The 22886-nt window shown below is 36.4% G+C and overlaps 1 protein-coding gene across 4 annotated transcripts in view; it reads left to right on the top strand.

Annotated features, from left to right (window-relative positions):
* The window catches only part of LOC111610924 (ATP-binding cassette sub-family A member 1-like), a 222433-nt gene that overhangs the window by 17475 nt on the left and 182072 nt on the right, over positions 1-22886 (top strand). The window lies entirely within an intron of this gene.

Genomic DNA, 22886 nt, shown 5'->3' with positions numbered 1-22886 from the left:
TCAAAAAAACTATTTTGGATTTTTTAATGGAATTGGAATTAAAAGTTAACACAATATTTACTGGAGATGCACAGATTGTGGATTCTCTTTAAGAATTACAATTTAGCAATATATAAGAACAGCATTTAAAACCTGTAGCATCCAGTCAGCCCAAACTCCATAAATCATATAAGATGAAAGTTGGTGGAATCATCATTGATGAGAAAGGATTTACCTAAATACTGTTGCTGTAGTGCAACACTAGGTTGTCTAATTATTTAAAATGTTTTTACACAGTCATATTTAAAAACTAGAAAATTTCGGAAGAAATTTAGCCGGGGCCTGCCAAGGCGCGCCCGTGGGGTTTTGGGCCCGGCGTCGTCACGCCACAAGTCGGCGTCGACGCTAAAGAACGCCGCGACGTGACCAGTGGCACGCGGAGAACCGCAAGAACGTTAAGCGAGGCGGACATGCACCATTCGGTACGATTTAAAATTTTCTCAAGGCTTTTATTTTGGAAGTTTTGTTAAACTTCATTTCAAAGGGCCAAACTAATCCCATGCGTAATAGTCCTTGGGTTAAAATAGTTATATAATGCTGAAAACAGCAATTACATGATGTAAAAATATTCAAGGTTTTTATTTTGAAATTATTATTATGCTTAATTTTAAAGTTACGAACTAATCACATGTGTAACAGTGCTTTGGATGAAAAAGTCATACAAAGACAAAAACAGCAATTGCATGATGTAAAAATATTCAAGGCTTTTATTTTGAAATTATTATTATGCTCCATTTTAAAGTTCCGAACTAATACCACGTGTAACATTGCTTTGGATGAAAAAGTCACATAAAGCCAAAAACAGCAATTACCTGATGTAACAACATTCAAGGCTTTTATTTTGAAATTATTATTATGCTCCATTTTAAAGTTCCGAACTAATCCCATGTGTAACATTGCTTTGGATGAAAAAGTCATATACGGCCAAAAAGAGCAATTACTTCATGTAAAATATTCAAGGCTTTTATTTTGAAATTTTCAGTATGCTTCATTTTAAAGTTCTGAACTAATACCACGTGTAAGAGTGCTGTGGATGAAAAAGTCAAATAAAGCCAAAAAGAGCAATTACGTCATGTAAAAATATTCAAGGCTTTTATTTTGAAATTTTTGTTAAGCTTCATTTTAAAGGGCCAAACTAATACCACGTGTAACAGTGCTTTGGATGAAAAAGTCACATAAAGCCAAAAACAGCAATTACCTGATGTAAAAATATTCAAGGCTTTTATTTTGAAATTATTATTATTCTCCATTTTAAAGTTCCAAAGTAATCCAATGTGTAACAGTGCTTTGGATGAAAACGTCAAATAAAGCCAAAAACAGCAATTACCTGATGTAAAACTATTCAAGGCTTTTATTTTGAAATTATTATTATGCTCCATTTTAAAGTTCCAAAGTAATCCCATGTGTAACAGTGCTTTGGATGAAAACGTCAAATAAAGCCAAAAAAAGCAATTACCTGATGTAAAAATATTCAAGGCTTTTATTTTGAAATTATTATTATTCTCCATTTTAAAGTTCCAAAGTAATCCCATGTGTAACAGTGCTTTGGATGAAAACGTCAAATAAAGCCAAAAACAGCAATTACCTGATGTAAAACTATTCAAGGCTTTTATTTTGAAATTATTATTATTCTCCATTTTAAAGTTCCAAAGTAATCCCATGTGTAACAGTGCTTTGGATGAAAACGTCAAATAAAGCCAAAAACAGCAATTACCTGATGTAAAAATATTCAAGGCTTTTATTTTGAAATTATTATTCTCCATTTTAAAGTTCCAAACTAATCCCATGTGTAACATTGCTTTGGATGAAAAAGTCATATACGGCCAAAAAAAGCAATTACCTGATGTAAAAATATTCAAGGCTTTTATTTTGAAATTATTATTATTCTCCATTTTAAAGTTCCAAAGTAATCCCATGTGTAACAGTGCTTTGGATGAAAACGTCAAATAAAGCCAAAAACAGCAATTACCTGATGTAAAAATATTCAAGGCTTTTATTTTGAAATTATTATTCTCCATTTTAAAGTTCCAAACTAATCCCATGTGTAACATTGCTTTGGATGAAAAAGTCATATACGGCCAAAAAAAGCAATTACCTGATGTAAAAATATTCAAGGCTTTTATTTTGAAATTATTATTATTCTCCATTTTAAAGTTCCAAAGTAATCCCATGTGTAACAGTGCTTTGGATGAAAACGTCAAATAAAGCCAAAAACAGCAATTACCTGATGTAAAACTATTCAAGGCTTTTATTTTGAAATTATTATTATGCTCCATTTTAAAGTTCCAAACTAATCCCATGTGTAACAGTTACTGAGTTAAATCAGTTATATACAGCCCATAGCAGCAGTAGTTCTAAAGGCCAGTTCTCAGTCCTGATCTGTTTCAACTGAGGATAGATAGAACTACAGCGATGCGTATTCGTAGTCCAAATCAGCAGCCAATAGCCTCTTGAGTTCCGTTGCTATGGCAAATAATGGTCTCAGCAGGTGTGAGCTCTGAGCTGTGAGCTCTCAAACACACAAGTGTGTTTGAGCAAACACACTTTACTGAAAAAAAGCATTGGAAACAAATCCTTCTTGTTCGGGAACCGTAATACATATTCGAAAAGCGTTTCGAGCGTATGACAGTTCAATGTGTCTTCTGCGATAGTCCCGAGATTCATATCTGTACCTCACTCAGAGCATTTACAGCGATGAGAGAAAGAAATGTTGTGCCCAGATATGAACCGAGATCGGCTGTCACTCTAATTTGAAGAAAAATGAGAAACTTTGGGTCGCTTAGAGGCAAATTGTGGACAAACCGTAACTGGTATCGACGAGCCGTCTTCACTTTCGAAGAGATCACAGACGTATCTACAAAATGAAATTTGAATGGCATTTCTAGGTGAATTTGTGACGACACAGCAAATCCTCAAAAATAGGGTATTTCTAGGATTTTTCCCATTGAGTTATAATGGGGTTTTTTTCGCAGTTTTTTGCGAATTATGTCGCCACGTTAAGCCCAAATCCCACCAAAAATAATAGCTCCAATGGCGTGAATTTTCTGCACGTTTTGATACCTCATTTGTAGGTGTGCACCCAGCGGTATGAGCCGCATTAACGGTTACGGAAGAAAAATAAAGAATTATAACTAGAAAATTTCGGAAGAAATTTAGACGGGGCCTGCCAAGGCGCGCCCGTGGGGTTCGGGCCCGGCGTCGTCGCGCCACAAATCGGCGTCGACGCCAAAGAACGCCGCGACGTCACCAGTGGCACGCGGAGAGCCGCAAGAACGTTAAGCGAGGCGGACGTGCACCGTTCGGTACGATTTAAAATGTTGTCAAGGCTTTTATTTTGGAAGTTTCAGTATGCTTCATTTCAAAGGGCCAAACTAATCCCATGCGTAATAGTCCTTGGGTTAAAATAGTTATATAATGCTCAAAACACAAGTAGCTGATGTAAAAGTATTCAAGGCTTTTATTTTGAAATTTTCAGTATGCTTCATTTTAAAGTTCTGAACTAATACCACGTGTAAGAGTGCTTTGGATGAAAAAGTCAAATAAAGCCAAAAAGAGCAATTACGTCATGTAAAAATATTCAAGGCTTTGATTTTGAAATTTTCTGTATGCTTCATTTCAAAGGGCCAAACTAATACCATGTGTAACAGTGCTTTGGATGAAAAAGTCAAATGAAGCCAAAAAGAGCAATTACATGATGTAAAAATATTCAAGGCTTTTATTTTGAAATTATTATTATGCTCCATTTTAAAGTTCCAAACTAATCCCATGTGTAATAGTCATTGGGTTAAATCAGTTATTTATTGCTCAAAAGAGCAATTATCTGATGTAAAATATGTCAAGACTTTTATTTTGGAATTTTTGTTAAACTTCAATTCAAAGGTCCAAACTAATTCCATGTATAACAGTCATTGGGTTAAATCAGTTATATAATGCTGAAAACGCAAGTAGTTAGCAAAATGCTAATGTTAGCATCATTGCTGTCACTAGCATGTGGGACATCACTAGGATGTTCTCTATAATGGACTTACTCCATTCAGTATACTAAACATGGCTAATAAGTCCAATAAATAGCTAATAGCTTATTTAAGCTAAAATGCTAATGCTAATGAACTGCCTTGCTGTGCAAGGCAGTTCCCTAACCTGAGAGAAACAGATAATGCAGAATAATATTATTGCACTGCCTGCGGCGGTGCACTAACCTCAGGGGCATGTTGAGGCTTTTATTTTGAAATTTCAGTATGCTTCATTTTAAAGTTCTGAACTAATACCACGTGTAAGAGTGCTTTGGATGAAAAAGTCAAATAAAGTCAAAAAGAGCAATTACGTCATGTAAAAATATTCAAGGCTTTTATTTTGAAATTTTTAGTATGCTTCATTATAAAGTTCTGAACTAATACCATGTGTAACAGTGCTTTGGATGAAAAAGTCAAATAAAGCCAAAAAGAGCAATTACGTCATGTAAAATTATTCAAGGCTTTTATTTTGAAATGTTCAGTATGCTTCATTTCAAAGGGCCAAACTAATACCACGTGTAACAGTGCTTTGGATGAAAAAGTCAAATAAAGCCAAAAACAGCAATTACCTGATGTAAAAATATTCAAGGCTTTTATTTTGAAATTATTATGCTCCATTTTAAAGTTCCAAACTAATCCCATGTGTAACAGTGCTTTGGATGAATAAGTCATATAAAGCCAAAAACAGCAATTACCTGATGTAAAAATATTCAAGGCTTTTATTTTGAAATTATTATTATTCTCCATTTTAAAGTTCCAAAGTAATCCCATGTGTAACAGTGCTTTGGATGAAAACGTCAAATAAAGCCAAAAACAGCAATTACCTGATGTAAAAATATTCAAGGCTTTTATTTTGAAATTATTATTCTCCATTTTAAAGTTCCAAACTAATCCCATGTGTAACATTGCTTTGGATGAAAAAGTCATATACGGCCAAAAAAAGCAATTACCTGATGTAAAAATATTCAAGGCTTTTATTTTGAAATTATTATTATTCTCCATTTTAAAGTTCCAAAGTAATCCCATGTGTAACAGTGCTTTGGATGAAAACGTCAAATAAAGCCAAAAACAGCAATTACCTGATGTAAAAATATTCAAGGCTTTTATTTTGAAAATATTATTCTCCATTTTAAAGTTCCAAACTAATCCCATGTGTAACATTGCTTTGGATGAAAAAGTCATATACGGCCAAAAAAAGCAATTACCTGATGTGAAAATATTCAAGGCTTTTATTTTGAAATTATTATTCTCCATTTTAAAGTTCCAAAGTAATCCCATGTGTAACAGTGCTTTGGATGAAAACGTCAAATAAAGCCAAAAACAGCAATTACCTGATGTAAAAATATTCAAGGCTTTTATTTTGAAATTATTATTATGCTCCATTTTAAAGTTCCAAACTAATCCCATGTGTAACAGTTACTGAGTTAAATCAGTTATATACAGCCCATAGCAGCAGTAGTTCTAAAGGCCAGTTCTCAGTCCTGATCTGTTTCAACTGAGGATAGATAGAACTACAGTGATGCGTATTCGTAGTCCTAACCAGCAGCCAATAGCCTCTTGAGTTCCGTTGCTATGGCAAATAATGGTCTCAGCAGGTGTGAGCTCTGAGCTGTGAGCTCTCAAACACACAAGTGTGTTTGCTCAAACACACTTGTTCAGCCTTTACTGAAAAAAAGCATTGGAAACAAATCCTTCTTGTTCGGGAACCGTAATACATATTCGAAAAGCGTTTTAAGCGTATGACAGTTCAATGTGTCTTCTGCGATAGTCCCGAGATTCATATCTGTACCTCACTCAGAGCATTTACAGCGATGAGAGAAAGAAATGTTGTGCCCAGATATGAACCGAGATGGGCTGTCACTGTAATTTCAGCAAAAATGAGAAAGTTTGGGTCGCTTAGAGGCAAATTGTGGACAAACCGTAACTGGTATCGACGAGCCGTCTTCACTTTCGAAGAGATCACAGACGTATCTACAAAATGAAATTTGAATGGCATTTCTAGGTGAATTTGTGACGACACAGCAAATCCTCAAAAATAGGGTATTTCTAGGATTTTTCCCATTGAGTTATAATGGGGTTTTTTTCGTAGTTTTTTGCGAATTATGTCGCCACGTTAAGCCCAAATCCCACCAGAAGTAATAGCTCCAATGGCGTGAATTTTCTGCACGTTTTGATACCTCATTTGTAGGTGTGCACCCAGCGGTATGAGCCGCATTAACGGTTACGGAAGAAAAATAAAGTTCTATAACTAGAAAAACAAAATTTCTGAAGAAATTTAGCCGGGGCCTGCCAAGGCGCGCCCGTGGGGTTTGGGCCCGGCGTCGTCACGCCACAAATTTGCATCGACGCTAAAGAACGCCGCTACGTAATCAGTGGCATGCGGAGAACCGCAAGAACGTTAAGTGAGGTGGACGTGCACCATTCGGTACGATTTAAAATTTTCTCAAGGCTTTTATTTTGGAAGTTTTGTTAAACTTCATTTCAAAGGGCCAAACTAATCCCATGCGTAATAGTCCTTGGGTTAAAATAGTTATATAATGCTCAAAACACAAGTAGCTGATGTAAAAATATTCAAGGCTTTTATTTTGAAATTTTCAGTATGCTTCATTTTAAAGTTCCGAACTAATACCACGTGTAAGAGTGCTTTGGATGAAAAAGTCAAATAAAGCCAAAAAGAGCAATTACGTCATGTAAAAATATTCAAGGCTTTTATTTTGAAATTTTCAGTATGCTTCATTTCAAAGGGCCAAACTAATACCATGTGTAACAGTGCTTTGGATGAAAAAGTCAAATAAAGCCAAAAAGAGCAATTACATGATGTAAAAATATTCAAGGCTTTTATTTTGAAATTTTCAGTATGCTTCATTTTAAAGTTCTGAACTAATACCACGTGTAAGAGTGCTTTGGATGAAAAAGTCAAATAAAGCCAAAAAGAGCAATTACGTCATGTAAAAATATTCAAGGCTTTTATTTTGAAATTTTCAGTATGCTTCATTTTAAAGTTCTGAACTAATACCACGTGTAAGAGTGGTTTGGATGAAAAAGTCAAATAAAGCCAAAAAGAGCAATTACCTGATGTAAAAATATTCAAGGCTTTTATTTTGAAATTTTCAGTATGCTTAATTTTAAAGTTCCAAAATAATCCCATGTGTAACAGTTACTGAGTTAAATCAGTTATATACAGCCCATAGCAGCGGGTAGTTCTAAAGGCCAGTTCTCAGTCCTGATCTGTTTCAACTGAGGATAGATAGAACTACAGCGATGCGAATTTGTAGTCCAAATCAGCAGCCAACAGCCTCTTGAGTTCCGTTGCCATGGTAAATAATGGTCTCAGCAGGTGTGAGCTGTGAGTCATACATGCTCAAACACACAATTGTGTGTTTGAGCCAACACGGTTTACTGAAAAAAAGCATTGGAAACAAATCCTTCTTGTTCGGGAACCGTAATACATATTCGAAAAGCGTTTCGAGCGTATGAGAGGCCTATGTGTCGTCTGCGATAGTCCCGAGATTCATATCTGTACCTCACTCAGAGCATTTACAGTGATGAGAGAAAGAAATGTTGTGCCCAGATCTGAAATTCTATTCAAATACATGGGAGAGAGCCTCAGACAGCCTCAGAAAATCCTGTCGCATGACTTTGCTCTGAAGCACCGTGACAGAAAACCGTACGGTCTAGATAAATTTCGAAAACATTTTACCGGAGCAGACAGGCGTATCAATGTCAGGACCGATTTTGATACTAATCGTGCGATATTTGTGGGCGTGATGGCGATTTCAAAAATGATTTGGGCTGAAAAAGTTGTCTTCATCTCTCACTCTAAGCAGCCAGAGACGCACTCTAACTTTAGGAAAAATGAGAAACTTTGGGTCGCTTAGAGGCAAATTGTGGACAAACCGTAACTGGTATCGACGAGCCGTCTTCACTTTCGAAGAGATCACAGACGTATCTACAAAATGAAATTTGAATGGCATTTCTAGGTGAATTTGTGACGACACAGCAAATCCTCAAAAATAGGGTATTTCTAGGATTTTTCCCATTGAGTTATAATGGGGTTTTTTTCGTAGTTTTTTGCGAATTATGTCGCCACGTTAAGGCCAAATCCCACCAGAAGTAATAGCTGGAATGGCGTGAATTTTCTGCAGGTTTTGATACCTCATTTGTAGGTGTGCACCAAGCGGTATGAGCCGCATTAACGGTTACGGAAGAAAAATAAAGAAGAACTAGAAAATTTCGGAAGAAATTTAGCCGGGGCCTGCCAAGGCGCGGCCGTGGGGTTTGGGCCCGGCGTCGTTGCGCCACAAATCGGCGTCGACGCTAAAGAACGCCGTGACGTAATCAGTGGCACGCGGAGAACCGCAAGAACGTTAAGTGAGGCGGACGTGCACCGTTCGGTACGATTTAAAATGTTGTCGAGGCTTTTATTTTGGAAGTTTTGTTAAACTTCATTTCAAAGGGCCAAACTAATCCCATGCGTAATAGTCCTTGGGTTAAAATAGTTATATAATGCTCAAAACACAAGTAGCTGATGTAAAAAAATGCAAGGCTTTTATTTTGAAATTTTCAGTATGCTTCATTTTTAAGTTCCGAACTAATACCACGTGTAAGAGTGCTTTGGATGAAAAAGTCAAAAAAAGCCAAAAAGAACTATTACCTCATGTAAAAATATTCAAGGCTTTTATTTTGAAATTATTATTATGCTCCATTTTAAAGTTCCAAACTAATCCCATGTGTAACAGTGCTTTGGATGAAAAAGTCATATACGGCCAAAAAAAGCAATTACATGATGTAAAAATATTCAAGGCTTTTATTTTGAAATTTTCAGTATGCTTCATTTCAGAGGGCCAAACTAATACCACGTGTAACAGTGCTTTGGATGAAAAAGTCATATACGGCCAAAAAGAGCAATTACGTCATGTAAAATATTCAAGGCTTTTATTTTGAAATTTTCAGTATGCTTAATTTTAAAGTTCCAAACTAATCCCATGTGTAACAGTGCTTTGGATGGAAAAGTCAGATAAAGCCAAAAACAGCAATTACCTGATGTAACAACATTCAAGACTTTTATTTTGAAATTATTATTATGCTCCATTTTAAAGTTCCGAACTAATCCCATGTGTAACAGTGCTTTGGATGAAAAAGTCATACAAAGCCAAAAAGAGCAATGACCTGATGTAAAATTATTCAAGGTTTTTATTTTGAAATTATTATTATGCTTAATTTTAAAGTTCCGAACTAATCACATGTGTAACAGTGCTTTGGATGAAAAAGTCATACAAAGACAAAAACAGCAATTGCATGATGTAAAAATATTCAAGGCTTTTATTTTGAAATTATTATTATGCTCCATTTTAAAGTTCCGAACTAATACCACGTGTAACATTGCTTTGGATGAAAAAGTCACATAAAGCCAAAAACAGCAATTACCTGATGTAACAACATTCAAGGCTTTTATTTTGAAATTATTATTATGCTCCATTTTAAAGTTCCGAACTAATCCCATGTGTAACATTGCTTTGGATGAAAAAGTCATATACGGCCAAAAAGAGCAATTACTTCATGTAAAATATTCAAGGCTTTTATTTTGAAATTTTCAGTATGCTTCATTTTAAAGTTCTGAACTAATACCACGTGTAAGAGTGCTTTGGATGAAAAAGTCAAATAAAGCCAAAAAGAGCAATTACGTCATGTAAAAATATTCAAGGCTTTTATTTTGAAATTTTTGTTAAGCTTCATTTTAAAGGGCCAAACTAATACCACGTGTAACAGTGCTTTGGATGAAAAAGTCACATAAAGCCAAAAACAGCAATTACGTCATGTAAAAATATTCAAGGCTTTTATTTTGAAATTATTATTATGCTCCATTTTAAAGTTCCGAACTAATCCCATGTGTAACATTGCTTCGGATGAAAAAGTCATATACGGCCAAAAAGAGCAATTACGTCATGTAAAATATTCAAGGCTTTTATTTTGAAATTATTATTCTCCATTTTAAAGTTCCAAACTAATCCCATGTGTAACATTGCTTTGGATGAAAAAGTCATATACGGCCAAAAAAAGCAATTACCTGATGTAAAAATATTCAAGGCTTTTATTTTGAAATTATTATTATTCTCCATTTTAAAGTTCCAAAGTAATCCCATGTGTAACAGTGCTTTGGATGAAAACGTCAAATAAAGCCAAAAACAGCAATTACCTGATGTAAAACTATTCAAGGCTTTTATTTTGAAATTATTATTATGCTCCATTTTAAAGTTCCAAACTAATCCCATGTGTAACAGTTACTGAGTTAAATCAGTTATATACAGCCCATAGCAGCAGTAGTTCTAAAGGCCAGTTCTCAGTCCTGATCTGTTTCAACTGAGGATAGATAGAACTACAGCGATGCGTATTCGTAGTCCAAATCAGCAGCCAATAGCCTCTTGAGTTCCGTTGCTATGGCAAATAATGGTCTCAGCAGGTGTGAGCTCTGAGCTGTGAGCTCTCAAACACACAAGTGTGTTTGAGCAAACACACTTTACTGAAAAAAAGCATTGGAAACAAATCCTTCTTGTTCGGGAACCGTAATACATATTCGAAAAGCGTTTCGAGCGTATGACAGTTCAATGTGTCTTCTGCGATAGTCCCGAGATTCATATCTGTACCTCACTCAGAGCATTTACAGCGATGAGAGAAAGAAATGTTGTGCCCAGATATGAACCGAGATGGGCTGTCACTGTAATTTCAGCAAAAATGAGAAAGTTTGGGTCGCTTTGAGGCAAATTGTGGACAAACCGTAACTGGTATCGACGAGCCGTCTTCACTTTCGAAGAGATCACAGACGTATCTACAAAATGAAATTTGAATGGCATTTCTAGGTGAATTTGTGACGACACAGCAAATCCTCAAAAATAGGGTATTTCTAGGATTTTTCCCATTGAGTTATAATGGGGTTTTTTTCGTAGTTTTTTGCGAATTATGTCGCCACGTTAAGCCCAAATCCCACCAGAAGTAATAGCTCCAATGGCGTGAATTTTCTGCACATTTTGATACCTCATTTGTAGGTGTGCACCAAGCGGTATGAGCCGCATTAACGGTTACGGAAGAAAAATAAAGAATAATACTTAAAGAGACGCTTCTCTCCGACAATAGTAATAGGTTCCTGCCATTGCTTTGCATGGCAGGCCCCAACTAGAAAAACAAAATTTCTGAAGAAATTTAGCCGGGGCCTGCCAAGGCGCGCCCGTCTGGTTTGTGCCCGGCGTCGTCACGCTACAAATTGGCATCGACGCTAAAGGATGCTGCAATGTAATCAAGTTCAGATTTCTTTAGCCGAAATCTCTTTGCTTCCTTGTCTTTCGTTAGGCGATGAAATACGTTCATGTTTGGTTCGGTTCAGTTCTACTCTAGTGGGCAGACTGTACCGCAGCTGCTGCGCTACAGATATTTCTCCGCTGATTTTCAGTAAAACTCTACAACGGAGAACCTGGAGGTTCTGGTTCGGATGAACAAAATAAACCCAGATATTTTATGTTTTATTATTTGAAATTATTGATAGGCCAAGCATAATGAAAAAAAACTCAGATCATGAAGTTATTTTATGTAATTCAAACAAAAATTATAATTTACATCATACCAAGCTAATATTATGTAGTTCTGCTGTTTTTCACTGTCGGCACAAGACGGCAGCTGAGAGTATCTGTATCCGAAGCAACTGATTCAGTGAAGTAGCTTAATATGCTAGTTCCGGTTATTTGTGGCAATTTCTGCAAGTCACAATAGCTCTAGGTTGAGGTAAAACAAAATTGCCTTATTTCAGCTGATCAGATTGATGTTAACAGAGATTTTGTAGCCTAACTGGTTTCACGAAAGCCAGTTAGCAAAGTGCTAACATGTGAACAAATTGCGGTTCCATCAAGCTAGCAGCTACGCTATCAGAGCCACAACAAAATATCCCACAGCAGTCAAACTTTTAAAATCGATCACATTTCTTAAAGAACACATTACATTTAACAACTGTAAGCAGTTCTAATAATATAGTAATGAAATTAAATAGTATATTTTATGGACATAACACAAACACTTCTTACCTTAACCAAACAGTCGGAAGCAGAAAGCTCTTCTTCTTCTTTTTGTTTTTAATGGCGGTTGGCAAGCAACTTAATGGTGTGCATTACCGCCACCTACTGGTATGGAGTGTGGATCAGGGCGCAACTTAAAAAAAAAAACACTAAATCCTTTCTATCAGTTTAGTTTTCTTAAGAAATTTTATGAAATAACATAAATATTCATGGGGCGTGCTGTGGTGGCGCAGGGGGTTAGCACGCCCCACGTTTCAGTTAACCGCTCCCCAATCTAAAGTCTTACATATAATCCTGTTACCTTCAAACATGTAATAACCGCTTTATTTATTTTGTGTTTAATTAATATCTTATTAAGTTTAAATGTCTCTATATCATATTTCCTAATTTATTGTACTTGCTTTATATTTTCCACAATTAATTATTACATGTTCTACTGTTTCCATATCCATACCACACTCACATCTACCTGTTGGATGTTTACCAATCAAATTTAAAGTTTTGTTTAATCCAGTATATCCAAGGCACAATCTTTTTTTTTTTCATACTTGCTCTTTTCGCTTTTCAGACTTACAATACTTCATTTGAGCCAGCTGGGGGAGACAATTCTCTGTTTTAGCCAGTAGGGTATTAGGGTTTTCAATGGATTTTCCCCATTGAATTATAATGGGGTTTTTTTCGTAGTTTTTTGCGAATTATGTCGCCATGTTCATCCCGAATCCCACCAAAAGTAATAGCTGGAATGGCGTGAATTTTCTGCAGGTTTTGATACCTCTTTTGTAGGTGTGCACGCAGCGGTATGAGCCGCATTAACGGTTACGGATGAAAAATAAAGAATTATAATAATAATAATAATAAAGAAACTTTTCTTGGGAGAATAGCAATAGGTTCCTGCCATTGCTTTGCATGGCAGGCCCCAACTAGAAAAACAAAATTTCTGAAGAAATTTAGCCGGGGCCTGCCAAGGCGCGGCCGTGGGGTTCGGGCCCGGCGTCGTCGCGCCACAAATTTGCGTCGACGCCAAAGAACGCCGCGACGTAAGCAGTGGCACGCGGAGAACCGCAAGAACGTTAAGCGAGGCGGACGTGCACCGTTCGGTACGATTTAAAATGTTGTCAAGGCTTTTATTTTGGAAGTTTTGTTAAACTTCATTTCAAAGGGCCAAACTAATCCCATGCGTAATAGTCCTTGGGTTAAAATAGTTATATAATGCTCAAAACACAAGTAGCTGATGTAAAAATATTCAAGGCTTTTATTTTGAAATTTTCAGTATGCTTCATTTCAAAGGGCCAAACTAATACCACGTGTAACAGTGCTTTGGATGAAAAAGTCAAATAAAGCCAAAAAGAGCAATTACGTCATGTAAAATTATTCAAGGCTTTTATTTTGAAATTTTCAGAATGCTTCATTTCAAAGGGCCAAACTAATACCACGTGTAACAGTGCTTTGGATGAAAAAGTCAAATAAAGCCAAAAAGAGCAATTACATGATGTAAAAATATTCAAGGCTTTTATTTTGAAATTTTCAGTATGCTTCATTTTAAAGTTCTGAACTAATACCACGTGTAAGAGTGCTTTGGATGAAAAAGTCAAATAAAGCCAAAAAGAGCAATTACGTCATGTAAAAATATTCAAGGCTTTTATTTTGAAATTTTCAGTATGCTTCATTTTAAAGTTCTGAACTAATACCACGTGTAAGAGTGGTTTGGATGAAAAAGTCAAATAAAGCCAAAAAGAGCAATTACCTGATGTAAAAATATTCAAGGCTTTTATTTTGAAATTTTCAGTATGCTTAATTTTAAAGTTCCAAAATAATCCCATGTGTAACAGTTACTGAGTTAAATCAGTTATATACAGCCCATAGCAGCAGTAGTTCTAAAGGCCAGTTCTCAGTCCTGATCTGTTTCAACTGAGGATAGATAGAACTACAGCGATGCGAATTTGTAGTCCAAATCAGCAGCCAATAGCCTCTTGAGTTCCGTTGCCATGGTAAATAATGGTCTCAGCAGGTGTGAGCTGTGAGTCATACATGCTCAAACACACAATTGTGTGTTTGAGCCAACACGGTTTACTGAAAAAAAGCATTGGAAACAAATCCTTCTTGTTCGGGAACCGTAATACATATTCGAAAAGCGTTTCGAGCGTATGAGAGGCCTATGTGTCGTCTGCGATAGTCCCGAGATTCATATCTGTACCTCACTCAGAGCATTTACAGTGATGAGAGAAAGAAATGTTGTGCCCAGATCTGAAATTATATTCAAATACATGGGAGAGAGCCTCAGACAGCCTCAGAAAATCCTGTCGCATGACTTTGCTCTGAAGCACCGTGACAGAAAACCGTACGGTCTAGATAAATTTCGAAAACATTTTACCGGAGCAGACAGGCGTATCAATGTCAGGACCGATTTTGATACTAATCGTGCGATATTTGTGGGCGTGATGGCGATTTCAAAAATGATTTGGGCTGAAAAAGTTGTCTTCATCTCTCACTCTAAGCAGCCAGAGACGCACTCTAACTTTAGGAAAAATGAGAAACTTTGGGTCGCTTAGAGGCAAATTGTGGACAAACCGTAACTGGTATCGACGAGCCGTCTTCACTTTCGAAGAGATCACAGACGTATCTACAAAATGAAATTTGAATGGCATTTCTAGGTGAATTTGTGACGACACAGCAAATCCTCAAAAATAGGGTATTTCTAGGATTTTTCCCATTGAGTTATAATGGGGTTTTTTTCGTAGTTTTTTGCGAATTATGTCGCCACGTTAAGGCCAAATCCCACCAGAAGTAATAGCTGGAATGGCGTGAATTTTCTGCAGGTTTTGATACCTCATTTGTAGGTGTGCACCAAGCGGTATGAGCCGCATTAACGGTTACGGAAGAAAAATAAAGAAGAACTAGAAAATTCCTGAAGAAATTTAACCGGGGCTTGCCAAAGTGTGCCCGTCGGTTTGGACCCAGCGTTCTGATGCTAGAAATTAGCATCAATGCTAAAGAAAGCTGCAACGTAATCAATAGCATGTGGAGATTGACAAGAATGTTTACTAACATGGACTTGCACCATTCAGTATGATAAAGTAAGTGTATCAGCTAAAATTAGCAAAAATGCTAATGTTAGCGTGATTGCTGTCAGTAGCATGTGGGACATCACTAGGATGTTTTCTATAATGGACTTACTCCATTCAGTATACTAAACATGGCTAAAAAGTAAAATAAATAGCTAATAGCTTATTAAAGCTAAAATGCTAATGCTAATGAACTGCCTTGCTGCGCAAGGCAGTTCCCTAACCTCAGAGAAAAAGATAATGCAGAATAATATTATTGCACCGCCTGCAGCGGTGCACTAACCGCAGGGGCATGTTGAGGCTTTGATTTTGAAATTTTTGTTAAGCTTAATTTCAAAGGTCCAAACTAATCACATGTCTAATAGTCATTGGGTTAACTCAGTTATATAATGCTCAAGAGCAATTACGTAATGTAAAATTTCTCAAGGCTTTTATTTTGAAATTTTTGTTAAGCTTCATTTCAAAGTGCCAAACTAATCCCATGTGTAACAATTGCTGGGTTAAATCAGTTATATAGTGCTCAAAAGAGCAATTATCTGATGTAAAAATTGTCAAGGCTTTTATTTTGAAATTTTTGTTAAGCTTAATTTTAAATTGCCACACTAATCCCATGTGTAACAGTGCTTTGGATAAAAAAGTCACATAAAGCCAAAAAGAGCAATTATCTGATGTAAAAAATATTCAAGGCTTTTATTTTGAAATTTTCAGTATGCTTCATTTCAAAGAGCTAAACTAATATCATGTGTAACAATGGTTGGGTAAAATCAGTTATAAAAAGCCCAAAACACAAGTAGTTCTAAAGGCCAGCTCAGTCCTCCTCTGTAGTAACTGACAGTTCCACCATGTTGTAGTTCTGACATTCAGCTCAGACCTCTTTTGTAGGCACTCAGTGTCCGCCATGTTGTAGTTCTAACCTTCAGTCATTGTAGTTCTAAAGAGCAGTTCAGAGAGGCAGACTAAATTCTATGTCTATTTTGAGTCTAACTGACACTGTTTTGTGTCAGTTAGACTTTTGTTTTGAGTTAAATTTGGCTCGTTTTTTGTTAATTATGTCGCCACAGTTACTCGAAATGCCAACAAAAGTAATAGCTCCCCTCACGGGATTGAGCCGCACGTTTTGATATATATATTGTGAGGGGGCATGCAGCGGTACGAGCCGCATTAACGGTAGTAGGAAGCGGCAGTTATTTTGAGGTGTAGAACAATAGGTGCCTGCCATGCAATGCATAGGGATTACATCCCTATGCATTGCTATGGGCAGGCCCCAACTAGAAAATTTCGGAAGAAATTTAGCCGGGGCCTGCCAAGGCGCGGCCGTGGGGTTCGGGCCCGGCGTCGTCGCGCCACAAATCGGCGTCGACGCCAAAGAACGCCGCGACGTAAGCAGTGGCACGCGGAGAACCGCAAGAACGTTAAGCGAGGCGGACGTGCACCGTTCGGTACGATTTAAAATGTTGTCGAGGCTTTTATTTTGGAAGTTTTGTTAAACTTCATTTCAAAGGGCCAAACTAATCCCATGCGTAATAGTCCTTGGGTTAAAATAGTTATATAATGCTCAAAACACAAGTAGCTGATGTAAAAATATTCAAGGCTTTTATTTTGAAATTTTCAGTATGCTTCATTTCAAAGGGCCAAACTAATCCCATGTGTAACAGTGCTTTGGATGAAAAAGTCATATAAAGCCAAAAACAGCAATTACCTGATGTAAAAATATTCAAGGCTTTTATTTTGAAATTATTATTATTCTCCATTTTAAAGTTCCAAAGTAATCCCATGTGTAACAGTGCTTTGGATGAAAACGTCAAATAAAGCCAAAAACAGCAATTACCTGATGTAAAAATATTCAAGGCTTTTATTTTGAAATTATTATTCTCCATTTTAAAGTTCCAAACTAATCCCATGTGTAACATTGCTTTGGATGAAAAAGTCATATACGGCCAAAAAAAGCAATTACCTGATGTAAAAATATTCAAGGCTTTTATTTTGAAATTATTATTATTCTCCATTTTAAAGTTCCAAAGTAATCCCATGTGTAACAGTGATTTGGATGAAAACGTCAAATAAAGCCAAAAACAGCAATTACCTGATGTAAAAATATTCAAGGCTTTTATTTTGAAATTATTATTCTCCATTTTAAAGTTCCAAACTAATCCCATGTGTAACATTGCTTTGGATGAAAAAGTCATTTACGGCCAAAAAAAGCAATTACCTGATGTGAAAATATTCAAGGCTTTTATTTTGAAATTTTCAGTATGCTTCATTTTAAAGTTCCGAACTAATCCCATGTGTAACAGTGCTTTGGATGAAAAAGTCATATACGGCCAAAAAAAGCAATTACGTCATGTAAAATATTCAAGGCTTTTATTTTGAAATTTTCAGTATGCTTAATTTTAAAGTTCCAAACTAATCCCATGTGTAACAGTGCTTTGGATGAAAAAGTCACATAAAGCCAAAAACAGCAATTACCTGATGTAAAAATATTCAAGGCTTTTATTTTGAAATTATTATTATGCTCCATTTTAAAGTTCCGAACTAATCCCATGTGTAACATTGCTTTGGATGAAAAAGTCATATACGGCCAAAAAGAGCAATTACGTCATGTAAAATATTCAAGGCTTTTATTTTGAAACTTTTGTTAAGCTTCATTTCAAAGGGCCAAACTAATACCACGTGTAACAGTGCTTTGGATGAAAAAGTCAAATAAAGCCAAAAAGAGCAATTACATGATGTAAAAATATTCAAGGCTTTTATTTTGAAATTTTCAGTATGCTTCATTTTAAAGTTCTGAACTAATACCACGTGTAAGAGTGCTTTGGATGAAAAAGTCAAATAAAGCCAAAAAGAGCAATTACGTCATGTAAAAATATTCAAGGCTTTTATTTTGAAATTTTCAGTATGCTTCATTTCAAAGGGCCAAACTAATACCATGTGTAACAGTGCTTTGGATGAAAAAGTCAAATAAAGCCAAAAAGAGCAATTACATGATGTCAAAATATTCAAGGCTTTTATTTTGAAATTATTATTATGCTCCATTTTAAAGTTCCGAACTAATCCCATGTGTAACAGTGCTTTGGATGAAAAAGTCACATAAAGCCAAAAACAGCAATTACGTCATGTAAAATATTCAAGGCTTTTATTTTGAAATTTTCAGTATGCTTAATTTTAAAGTTCCAAACTAATCCCATGTGTAACATTGCTTTGGATGAAAAAGTCAAATAAAGCCAAAAAGAGCAATTACATGATGTAAAAATATTCAAGGCTTTTATTTTGAAATTTTTGTTAAACTTAATTTCAGAGGTCCAAACTAATCCCATGTGTAATAGTCATTGGGTTAAATCAGTTATTTATTGCTCAAAAGAGCAATTATCTGATCTAAAATATGTCAAGGCTTTTATTTTGAAATTTTCAGTATGCTTCATTTCAGAGGCCCAAACTAATCCCATGTGTAACAGTGCTTTGGATAAAAAAGTCACATAAAGCCAAAAGCAGCAATTACATGATGTAAAAATATTCAAGGCTTTTATTTTGAAATTTTCAGTATGCTTAATTTTAAAGTTCCAAAATAATCCCATGTGTAACAGTTACTGAGTTAAATCAGTTATATACAGCCCATAGCAGCAGGTAGTTCTAAAGGCCAGTTCTCAGTCCTGATCTGTTTCAACTGAGGATAGATAGAACTACAGTGATGCGTATTCGTAGTCCAAATCAGCAGCCAATAGCCTCTTGAGTTCCGTTGCTATGGCAAATAATGGTCTCAGCAGGTGTGAGCTGTGAGCTCTGAGCTCTCAAACACACAAGTGTGTTTGAGCAAACACACTTTACTGAAAAAAAGCATTGGAAACAAATCCTTCTTGTTCGGGAACTGTAATACATATTCGAAAAGCGTTTTAAGCGTATGACAGTTCAATGTGTCTTCTGCGATAGTCCCGAGATTCATATCTGTACCTCACTCAGAGCATTTACAGCGATGAGAGAAAGAAATGTTGTGCCCAGATATGAACCGAGGTCGGCTGTCACTCTAATATGAGCAAAAATGAGAAACTTTGGGTCGCTTAGAGGCAAATTGTGGACAAACCATAACTGGTATCGACGAGCCGTCTTCACTTTCGAAGAGATCACAGACGTATCTACAAAATGAAATTTGAATGGCATTTCTAGGTGAATTTGTGACGACACAGCAAATCCTCAAAAATAGGGTATTTCTAGGATTTTTCCCATTGAGTTATAATGGGGTTTTTTTCGTAGTTTTTTGCGAATTATGTCGCCACGTTAAGCCCAAATCCCACCAGAAGTAATAGCTCCAATGGCGTGAATTTTCTGCACGTTTTGATACCTCATTTGTAGGTGTGCACCCAGCGGTACGAGCCGCATTAACGGTTACGGAAGAAAAATAAAGAATTATAATACTTAAAGAGACGCTTCTCTCCGACAATAGTAATAGGTTCCTGCCATTGCTTTGCATGGCAGGCCCCAATAAAGAAACACTTTCTCCGACAATAGCAATAGGTTCCTGCCATTGCTTTGCATGGCAGGCCCCAACTAGAAAATTTCGGAAGAAATTTAGCCGGGGCCTGCCAAGGCGCGCCCGTGGGGTTCGGGCCCGGCGTCGTCGCGCCACAAATCGGCGTCGACGCCAAAGAACGCCGCGACGTCACCAGTGGCACGCGGAGAACCGCAAGAACGTTAAGCGAGGCGGACGTGCACCTTTCGGTACGATTTAAAATGTTGTCAAGGCTTTTATTTTGGAAGTTTCAGTATGCTTCATTTCAAAGGGCCAAACTAATCCCATGCGTAATAGTCCTTGGGTTAAAATAGTTATATAATGCTCAAAACACAAGTAGCTGATGTAAAAGTATTCAAGGCTTTTATTTTGAAATTTTCAGTATGCTTCATTTCAAAGGGCCAAACTAATACCACGTGTAACAGTGCTTTGGATGAAAAAGTCAAATAAAGCCAAAAAGAGCAATTACGTCATGTAAAATTATTCAAGGCTTTTATTTTGAAATTTTCAGAATGCTTCATTTCAAAGGGCCAAACTAATACCACGTGTAACAGTGCTTTGGATGAAAAAGTCAAATAAAGCCAAAAAGAGCAATTACCTGATGTAAAAATATTCAAGGCTTTTATTTTGAAATTATTATTATGCTCCATTTTAAAGTTCCAAACTAATCCCATGTGTAACAGTGCTTTGGATGAAAAAGTCATATAAAGCCAAAAACAGCAATTACCTGATGTAAAAATATTCAAGGCTTTTATTTTGAAATTATTATTATGCTCCATTTTAAAGTTCCAAACTAATCCCATGTGTAACAGTGCTTTGGATGAAAAAGTCATATAAAGCCAAAAACAGCAATTACCTGATGTAAAAATATTCAAGGCTTTTATTTTGAAATTATTATTATTCTCCATTTTAAAGTTCCAAAGTAATCCCATGTGTAACAGTGCTTTGGATGAAAACGTCAAATAAAGCCAAAAACAGCAATTACCTGATGTAAAACTATTCAAGGCTTTTATTTTGAAATTATTATTCTCCATTTTAAAGTTCCAAACTAATCCCATGTGTAACATTGCTTTGGATGAAAAAGTCATATACGGCCAAAAAAAGCAATTACCTGATGTAAAAATATTCAAGGCTTTTATTTTGAAATTATTATTATTCTCCATTTTAAAGTTCCAAAGTAATCCCATGTGTAACAGTGCTTTGGATGAAAACGTCAAATAAAGCCAAAAACAGCAATTACCTGATGTAAAAATATTCAAGGCTTTTATTTTGAAATTATTATTATGCTCCATTTTAAAGTTCCAAACTAATCCCATGTGTAACAGTTACTGAGTTAAATCAGTTATATACAGCCCATAGCAGCAGTAGTTCTAAAGGCCAGTTCTCAGTCCTGATCTGTTTCAACTGAGGATAGATAGAACTACAGTGATGCGTATTCGTAGTCCTAACCAGCAGCCAATAGCCTCTTGAGTTCCGTTGCTATGGCAAATAATGGTCTCAGCAGGTGTGAGCTCTGAGCTGTGAGCTCTCAAACACACAAGTGTGTTTGAGCAAACACACTTTACTGAAAAAAAGCATTGGAAACAAATCCTTCTTGTTCGGGAACCGTAATACATATTCGAAAAGCGTTTTAAGCGTATGACAGTTCAATGTGTCTTCTGCGATAGTCCCGAGATTCATATCTGTACCTCACTCAGAGCATTTACAGTGATGAGAGAAAGAAATGTTGTGCCCATATCTGATCCGAGGTCGGCTGTCACTCTAATATGAGCAAAAATGAGAAACTTTGGGTCGCTTAGAGGCAAATTGTGGACAAACCATAACTGGTATCGACGAGCCGTCTTCACTTTCGAAGAGATCACAGACGTATCTACAAAATGAAATTTGAATGGCATTTCTAGGTGAATTTGTGACGACACAGCAAATCCTCAAAAATAGGGTATTTCTAGGATTTTTCCCATTGAGTTATAATGGGGTTTTTTTCGTAGTTTTTTGCGAATTATGTCGCCACGTTTACCCCAAATCCCACCAGAAGTAATAGCTCCAATGGCGTGAATTTTCTGCACGATTTGATACCTCATTTGTAGGTGTGCACCCAGCGGTACGAGCCGCATTAACGGTTACGGAAGAAAAATAAAGTTCTATAATAATAATAATAATAATATTAAAGAGACGCTTCTCTCCGACAATAGTAATAGGTTCCTGCCATTGCTTTGCATGGCAGGCCCCAACTAGAAAATTTCGGAAGAAATTTAGCCGGGGCCTGCCGAGGCGCGCCCGTCGGGCATGGGCCCGGCGTCGTCGCGCCACAAATCGGCGTCGACGCCAAAGAACGCCGCGACGTGATCAGTGGCACGCGGAGAACCGCAAGAACGTTAAGCGAGGCGGACGTGCACCGTTCGGTACGATTTAAAATGTTGTCGAGGCTTTTATTTTGGAAGTTTTGTTAAACTTCATTTCAAAGGGCCAAACTAATCCCAAGCGTAATAGTCCTTGGGTTAAAATAGTTATATAATGCTCAAAACACAAGTAGCTGATGTAAAAGTATTCAAGGCTTTTATTTTGAAATTTTCAGTATGCTTCATTTCAAAGGGCCAAACTAATACCATGTGTAACAGTGCTTTGGATGAAAAAGTCAAATAAAGCCAAAAAGAGCAATTACATGATGTAAAAATATTCAAGGCTTTTATTTTGAAATTTTCAGTATGCTTCATTTTAAAGTTCTGAACTAATACCACGTGTAAGAGTGCTTTGGATGAAAAAGTCAAATAAAGCCAAAAAGAGCAATTACGTCATGTAAAAATATTCAAGGCTTTTATTTTGAAATTTTCAGTATGCTTCATTTTAAAGTTCTGAACTAATACCACGTGTAAGAGTGGTTTGGATGAAAAAGTCAAATAAAGCCAAAAAGAGCAATTACCTGATGTAAAAATATTCAAGGCTTTTATTTTGAAATTTTCAGTATGCTTAATTTTAAAGTTCCAAAATAATCCCATGTGTAACAGTTACTGAGTTAAATCAGTTATATACAGCCCATAGCAGCGGGTAGTTCTAAAGGCCAGTTCTCAGTCCTGATCTGTTTCAACTGAGGATAGATAGAACTACAGCGATGCGAATTTGTAGTCCAAATCAGCAGCCAACAGCCTCTTGAGTTCCGTTGCCATGGTAAATAATGGTCTCAGCAGGTGTGAGCTGTGAGTCATACATGCTC

The sequence above is a fragment of the Xiphophorus maculatus genome, chromosome 14 (genome assembly GCF_002775205.1).
Source record: "Xiphophorus maculatus strain JP 163 A chromosome 14, X_maculatus-5.0-male, whole genome shotgun sequence".
Taxonomy (NCBI): domain Eukaryota; kingdom Metazoa; phylum Chordata; class Actinopteri; order Cyprinodontiformes; family Poeciliidae; genus Xiphophorus; species Xiphophorus maculatus.
The sequence above is the reverse complement of the archived record's forward strand: the minus strand, read 5'-3'. Positions and strand labels throughout refer to the sequence as shown.